An 8,538-nucleotide genomic window follows, 5' to 3' on the forward strand; every position below is an offset into this window, starting at 1 on the left:
GTAATTTCAAGTAGATTGCAGAAAACACTGTTTTCAGACGTCTCTACCACCTGAGCCGTGGATGAGGTGTTGAGCCCTCAATCTTGTCCTCAGAGCTAGCATCCACGACCTGGTCCATTGTAATTTCAAGTAGATTGCAGAAAACACTGTTTCAGACGTCTCTACCACCTGAGCCGTGGATGAGGTGTCTGAGCCCTCAATCTTGTTCCTCAGAGCTAGCATCCATTCCTGGTTCATTGTAATTTCAAGTAGATTGCAGAAAACACTGTTTTCAGACGTCTCTACCACCTGAGCCAGTGGATGAGGTGTCTGAGCCTTCAATCTTGTCCTCAGAGCTAGCATCCACTTCCTGGTTCATTGTAATTTCAAGTAGATTGAAGAAAACACTGTTTTCAGACGTCTCTACCACCTGAGCCGTGGATGAGGTTTCTGAGCCCTCAATCTTGTCCTCAGAGCTAGCATCCACGACCTGGTCCATTGTAATTTCAAGTATATTGCAGAAAAACACTGTTTTCAGACGTCTCTAACCACCTGAGCCGTAGATGAGTTGTCTGAGCTTTCTATCAAGTCCTCAAAGCTAGCATCCACGTCCTGGTCCATTGTAATTTCAAGTAGATTGCAGAAAACACTGTTTTCAGACGTCTCTACCACCTGAGCCGTGGATGAGGTGTCTGAGCTTTCTATCTTGTCCTCAAAGATAACATCCATGTCCTGGTTCGTTGTAATTTCAGGAACACTGAAGAAAACACTGTTTTCAGACGTCTCTACCACCTGAGCTATGGATGAGGTGTCTGAGCCCTCAATCTTGTCCTCAGAGCTAGCATCCACTTCCTGGTTCATTGTAATTTCAGGAACACTGAAGAAAACACAGTTTTCAGGCGTCTCTACCACCTGAGCCGTGGATGAGGTGTCTGAGCACTCAATCTTGTCCTCAGAGCTAGCATCCACTTCCTGGTCCATTGTAATTTCAGGAACACTGAAGAAAACACAGTTTTCAGGCGTCTCTACCACCTGAGCCGTGGATGAGGTGTCTGAGCACTCAATCTTGTCCTCAGAGCTAGCATCCACTTCCTGGTCCATTGTAATTTCAAGTAGATTGCAGAAAACACTGTTTTCAGACGTCTCTACCACCTGAGCCGTGGACGAGGTGTCTGAGCTTTCTATCAAGTCCTCAAAGCTAACATCCATGTCCTGGTTCATTGTAATTTCAGGAACACTGAAGAAAACGTTTTTAGATGTGTCCACTACCTGAGCCATGGATGAGGGGTCAGGGCCTTTTTTCAGGTCCTCAAAGCTAGCATCTATGTCCTGGTTCATTGTAATACCAGGAACACTGAAGAAAACACTGTTTTCAGACGTCTCTACCACCTGAGCTATGGATGAGGTGTTTGAGCCTTCAATCATGTCTTCAAAGCTAGCATCCATGTCCTGGTTCAATGTAATTTCAGGAACACTGAAGAAAACAACATTTTCAGGTATCTCTGCCACATGAGCTGTTGATGAGGTCTCTGAGTCTTCTATCTTGTCCACAAAGCTAGCATCCATGTCCTGGTTCATTGTAATTTCAAGAAGACTGAAGTAAACAACGTTTTCAGGCGTCTCTACCACCTGATCCACAGATGAGGCATCTGAGCCTTCTATCTTGTCCTCAAAGCTAAGCAAAGTTCCATCAGGAACACTGAATTCAGCAGGGCTTTTTGACGTCTCTGCCACCACTTTCTGGTCTTTAACGCTAGCTTGAACCAAATCCTTTTTAGCAAGGTAGCTTTCACTTATATTTTTCACTGCCTTGGTAACTAGGTGTCCAACAAAGAAACCAACTGTGAAAAACATTTTCATTTGTTGTAAATTGATCTTAAATCAAAAGTACTGTGAATTTGTCTCTCTCTGCAATCTTTCTCCAACACACTTGAGAAACAAAGTGAAAGAAAAATTATTTTTAGAATGTACGACCCAGGAATCCCTGTGACATCACTGAGGTCTATGATGTCACAAAGGTTCTGGGTCAACATCTTATTCCTATGGTTGTTATGGAAACTGAAGCAGTTATGGAAGTGTGAGTCATTAATTCTATTCTAATCTATAAAACATGCTCCATTAATCCCAAATGGAAATGTAATATTTTCACACCTAGTGCACAGGTTTATTTAAAGCCATCATAAATGCTGACAGCTGTGGGCACCACTGCTCTACTATGACACTAAATATACACATATGCAATTGTAGAACATGTTTTTAAGAAGTAAAAAATATTTACATATTTTTATGTTGTTATATAATTAATCTATGTATGCTAAGAGCATGTGAAACCATAACCAAATTCCTTTTTTTTTTGCACACAAATGTTGCCAAGAAGATTCTGATTCTTTTGAATCTCTTGCCAGTATTGCACTCTAATTGCAACCAAAAGGATCTCCTCAAGCAGCTGAACAATCTACAATCTCAAAATCAACAAATTGTCAGGATCCCTGTGGTTTGAAAACTTAGTGTTAGGCTCCAGGAGACCCTGCAGTTTTGTGTATGTGTTCTCACTTTAATTAGATCTGTTACATTCAGTTCCTGTCATTTGTCAGTTTCTGTTCATTATAATTTAAGTGGTTCTGTTAGATCCTTATTTTCCTGCCTGTCTTTAGTTTAGTTGATGGGTTTATTTTTCCCTGGTGGAGAGAACGAAGAACTGCAGCTCGCCTACCGTGCCAAGTTTCGTGTCTTTGAATATGTCCTTAACAGAGGACAGTCAGAATTGTACCTTAGAGAGCATTAGAGAAATGAGAAGTTGTAAGTAACCCCATCGGGGATAAGCGAGTCAGAAATGGATGGATGGATGGATGCACGGATGGGTAAGTGTATGAAAAAGACTGATTTCAGACAAAAAAATAAAAATAAATGTTACTCCCCGTCGGGGAATCGAACCCGGTCTATAAATGATCATGGCAGGGCTTGAGTACCAGAGTAATAGAGGCCTGGATCTACCATACCAGGTGAGATTCCAGGTGCAGGCTATGCAAAGAGGTCCCAGAAACCATCCAGCATCTCACAGCAGGGTGTAAGATACTAGCAGGAAGGGAATACATGGAGTGCCATAACCGAGTGGCTGGTATAGTGTACAGAAACATTTGTTCAGAAAACCAACTGAGAACCCCCAGGTCAAAATGGAAGGTCAACCAAGCCTTGGCAGCGGAGGGGATGAGAAATGTGCAGAAAAAAATCTGGATATGCTGTAAATATATGTATATGGAAATGCTTAACAGGAAGGGCATGAGTTGGTTTCTGTATCATCAAAACCGTCACTATGGTATAGTTACAATAAAGATTTTTGATTCTTCATTAATGTATTCTGGATTTTTTCCCTAGATGTCCATTTACTTGTTTTGAGGATGAAAATGCAGATAAATTTTTGCATCATGGTTATCTATACTCTGAAGGTATTTTAAACGTATTGATTTTACAATTAAGAGCAAAAATCATTACAGCAGAGATTCAATCTCGTAGTCAGAGATTCTTATTTCTCCTATTGACCTTTTCTGACCACAATTTAAAAAACTAAGGATGCATTCCAGAATCAACTTAGAATATTTTGCCTGCAGATGTGAGTTTCTTGATAAAGTCTCAACATCCTCTACATGAGCAGCTGAGGGTCAGAAATGCTGCAGTTTCCTTGACTGTCACGCTATTAACCCTATTCAAGACTGGCCCGTCAGTGACAGGCGGGGATACTCACCACCATACTAACCAGGAGGTGGGTGAAAAAGCAGTTGGGTTTTTGAAATACCTCGTAACTCTTACGGATGACGAGTTTCTGGATGTTGGAGTAGCTGTCAGGATTGCTTGTCTTCACTACATTCACCAGGTCACGCACAGAAGAGCCTGCCAAACCTTTTCCAGCTCGCTTTAAACGATTGCATGATTTAAGGGATTCATATCTGCATTCAAACTCATGAATTAAAGCTCTCAGCACATTTGTTTTGTCCTTGTTGGCATCAGCATGTGGCCCAGTCACATTCCTGTACTTGCCCTCACTCTCGGTCAGTAAAGTAAGCAACCATGAGTTCACCGTCGTATTCACCAGGAGCTGCGGGGGGAAATGTGCCTGCAGTTGTTGTTTTTTTCAAATGCGTGGCCTAAATCCTCTAACCTACATAGACGCGTCGTTGGGCGCAGGCTCGCACGTCAACGTCACCGCCATATTGTATGTGGCAGAAAAAAGTTGAGTTCTGTTGTTGTGAACGTGTCACACTCCAGGCCTGGGTGCAGGGCCGGGTTCTCTCTCTCGCTCTCTCTCTTCTCTGCAGGGTGTGACGGGCAGGCGCTTCTCATCACAGCTAATTAGAGCCCTTCTTAAGGAGCAGAGACCAGGAGGAGGGCGTCAGTTCTTTCCCGCTTTCAGCGTGGTACATGACCGAACTTACCCTGTTCCGAGTTCCCTGCTAGCAAGACCTAACATTGTGTCTCTGTTGTTTTTCCCTCAGAACCATTCGCCTACGCCACAGAAACCTCAAGCCTGGAACCCTAGGGCAACTGAATGTTCCCTGATCGTCTGCCAGTGCTAGTTCTCCTCCTAGAGCTCACCTGCCTGTCCACCCTCAAGCCATCTGCACAAGAGAGAGAGCATCTCTGGATTTGCACCCGGACCCAGGACATCACCCCTCCTGGTTCTTGGCAAGCCTCCGACTCAGTGAGTTTAGCGACCTCCACATTCTCATCAGCCACAGGCTGTTTCTCACAGTTTTCCCTCACCTCTCCAAGCAGACCAGAAGACTGTCAAACCGGACACCACCAACACCTGAGACCCTGCACTTTAAACAATAAACCAGATTCAACTGAACTGTTTTGTCTCCGTGGTTGCCCTGATTCTGAGTCGTTCTTTTCTAGCATGACATAACGTGGATCAGAGAAGATGCCTCATTCCTGTGCTGCATGGAAATGTATTCAGGCTGATTTCACTACTTGTATCTGCCTTCTATAAACTAAGGCTGCACCATGCTGCAAAACTGGACACATTAAAGCTGCAGAGTGGTAACACTAGGAAACAGCTGTGCAAGACCATTCTTTTTCAAGGTTTTTAGCTTGCATACAGTACAGACTATTGTATTTAGACATAGATGTGCATATATAGATTTTCAAGTATTATACATAAGCCAAATAAATAGCTGTGTGATTATATATATATATATATATATATATATATATATATATATATATATATATATATATATATATATATACATAGATAGATAAGTCATCCACTGGTTGACTTGCATACATTGAAATGCAAGTCTATACTGGGAAGTCATCGGTTGACTTCCCAGTATAGACTTGCTAGGATTAGCAGCCCTAAATAGGCCTGGAGGTCAATCTCATCCATCTTTTTCCAGCTGTCTCCATATTTGCGAAGACCCTCCAGATTTGTCATCTCCAGGATTATTTTTTCTATTGCTGGTGTGATAAACAGGTAGAATGTAGAAACAACAGGAGAAACGGCATACCTTGTGGGTCCTGGGGTCATCTTTACAATGTTTTGTTCTGCCTGCCTGCCGTGTTGGTCATTTGCTGCTGAGGACCATGTTATTTTGCCATTTTGTGAGAGGAAAGTCTCACTTTCAGCTTCAGAGTTTTCTTCTTCTGAAGATGATTCATCATGCTCTGGGTTGTATTCCTCTCCATCTTCTTCTTCGGATACATCCTCTACTTCGCATGCTGCAAACTGTTGTGTTTCCAAAACTGTGGAGGTCTTTCATTTCCTTCGGACATGTTGAAGGATCAAATACTAAGAAATTATCACATGACTTGAGGGAGTCATATCTGATTTCAAACTTTTCAATTAACCTCCTCAGTACTGTATGTGTGTCTTGTCTTTGTTAGCATCCACATTAGCAGCAGTGTGTGCCCTGTAGTGGCCTTCACCATCAAGCAGTAGTGTGAACTGTCCAATGGCTACCATCAGTTCATCCTTACATTCTCCAATGGTCAGATTTTCCTTCTGAAAGTTGATGGATGTGGTCTTCAAAATGTTTCCAATGTCCAGCATGTTTGAGAGAAAGCACTGAAAACACTGTGCAGATTTGCTGCAAGTCTCTGTCATCACTCATAGCCAGTTGGATTTTAATAGCTGGCAGTAGTCTTGATATGTTTAACAGTGTTTCATGTCTTCTTGCAGACCATCTGATATTATGAAACGTACCCAGTTTCACAAAGGAGATACCATGTTCTTCACACAGCTTCTTCAGTGCAGCATTTTTTTCTTTTACATCCCTTTTTGTAAGTAAAACTGCAGCAGCTTGACCACAGTGCGATTAAATGTCTCACAGTAAGGAACGGTGCGATCGGCCGATTTTATCACTACGGATGTAATGCACATTCTGGCCACCAACGTAATAATGGGGGGCGCTGTTTCTTCCGCTTCAATAACTAAGGACCATTCTGAGCGACAGGCAGCGTCAAACGGGGCTGGAAATAATCCCAGAGGGCTGGAAATACTCCCAGCATCAATCAACAGTCTTTTACAACTCAGTTACAACTTTTCTAAAAGTTTGATCGTGTAAGTACAGGTATTATCTTTGGGAGTAAAGAAGACTGAGGTATATGAGGTAATATCACTGTCAAAATAGGGTTAGGGTTAGTTGTCACTTCTTTTATTCTATATCTGTGCAAGAGTTTGCTGGTTTGAAGAATGCCAGTGCTTAAATCACCCTTTCAACTATTGTCCTGATATCAGCTGTTTGGGCTGACATTCATTAGGACAATCCCTTAAAGAGTTGTTTATTAAACATTAAATAACTTTTAAACCGTGCGGTGCTGGCACAATACAGGCTAACTATGGTTCTACAAGTGGAGGGTGGTGAGGAACACCAGGGCGAGCTCATAGTTTTCTTACAATTAATAGGTGATGTCCTTCTGTAGTTTTGTATGTTTACATAAATCTTCCTAGTCCAAGAGCCAAGAAGTAGCCAGTTCACCCTGAACGGAATGACACCAACCTCTGTGGACAGGGGACCCTTTAAACAGGGAAAAGTCCAGCGGATAATCATACAGTTCCTCTGGTCCTAACATGCTGGATGACAGAAGAGAAGTAGTTTGCCTACTGGGTAGAAGAGGACGCAGGGGACAAAGATGTTAAGAGGCGCCTCAGTCATGTTGTGCTACCTTGCTAGAGATGGTATAATCATTAGAGATAAAACTGGCCAAAAACTTAAGAGATGCACCGGGAAATGTTCTAGTTGCTCAAATTTGGCAGGTTTCACTTTGAGTGGCATTACCAGTGTTTGACTGGATGGAAACCCTCCAAGGTTTTTGATCAGTGAAAACCCTGTGCACTCATCAGCTCATCCATTACTTTCCCCATCAGATCAGAGCGAGATGTTCAGCAAGCCCTTTGATTTATCCATCCATCCATCCGTCCATCCAGCCAGCCAACCAGCCAGCCATCCATTTTCTTACTCGCTTTATCCCTCATGGGGTCGCGAGGGGTGCTGGTGCCTATCTCCAGCATTTCAATAGGCGAGAGGCGGGGTACCCTTTGGTTCAGCAAGTTATTTACCCATCTGTCCGTTTATTCCTACTTTTAATTGTTTTTGAAAGTTCCATACTTAAAGTATGAGAAATCTGCTTTAAATTCATACTGAAATCTTGTATTTATGCTTTAAATTTGGCTAAAAGGTAAGCTTAAAACTTTTTAGAAATTTAACTGGAAAAACTGATAAGAATGCTGATGGCCATGTTTCATCCAAGTGGCACAGAAGGAACCTCAATAGACACCGTACAGGCTGAACAGTGAACACATCAAGGCAAAATTGGCTGGTCAGTGTACGACAATGCGTCTCAAATGGCGGCCCCTAAGGGTTAAAGAAAGGTACTGCACAAGAAAAGCCTTGGCTTTTTTGTCCAGAAAATACAGGCCTTGTGAATGTGACAACAGCACCCCCTGCTGTTTGGTCTGGACCTGCGGTTTGACGAACAAGCTCCTAAAAAGTGCAAAAACTTCATGTAATTGAAGTTTATCTTTAATAAATAGCTTGATATTATTTTTTGACATATGAGGTTCATGGCTAGTTAAAAGCTCACTGCAAGTATTTATGTTGTTGTTAATGTTATCTAGCAAAAAATGTGCCAATGTTGAAACATTCTAGTTGTTTCACGTTATAAATGAACATTTAAAAGGGATTCTGTGTAATGTTTTGACACATTTTGTTGTGATGGGGGGGGTCTGGGGGGGCTGCTGAAAATATTTCAAAGAGAGTCGCCATTGGAGAACCACTGTTTTACAGTAACTAGCTAACAATGGTACTAAACGGGCTGCTTGCTAACATAAGATGCTAAAAGTATATGACCTCTTGTAATTACTTTTAGAAATTGGAATTGGTTAAAGTATGTCTTGGCAGATCATAGCTTTACAAAAACTGTCAATCAAAAATCTGAAACACATCTCATTGGTGCATTTCTAATAAATTAGGTCACAATCATTGCTATCCACCTTTTCTTATTCTTCTCTGTGAGGTCTAAACAGATCCTGATGAGACTGTTCTTCTTCCCTCTTCAGTA

The 8,538-nt window shown here is 42.0% G+C and overlaps 1 pseudogene; it reads right to left on the reverse strand.

Moving 5' to 3' along the window:
• Positions 1-7,818: 7,818 nt before the first annotated feature.
• Positions 7,819-8,538, reverse strand: part of LOC118557988 — a 6,880-nt pseudogene continuing 6,160 nt past the window's right edge.

Source organism: Fundulus heteroclitus, chromosome 24 (assembly GCF_011125445.2).
Source record: "Fundulus heteroclitus isolate FHET01 chromosome 24, MU-UCD_Fhet_4.1, whole genome shotgun sequence".
NCBI lineage: Eukaryota > Metazoa > Chordata > Actinopteri > Cyprinodontiformes > Fundulidae > Fundulus > Fundulus heteroclitus.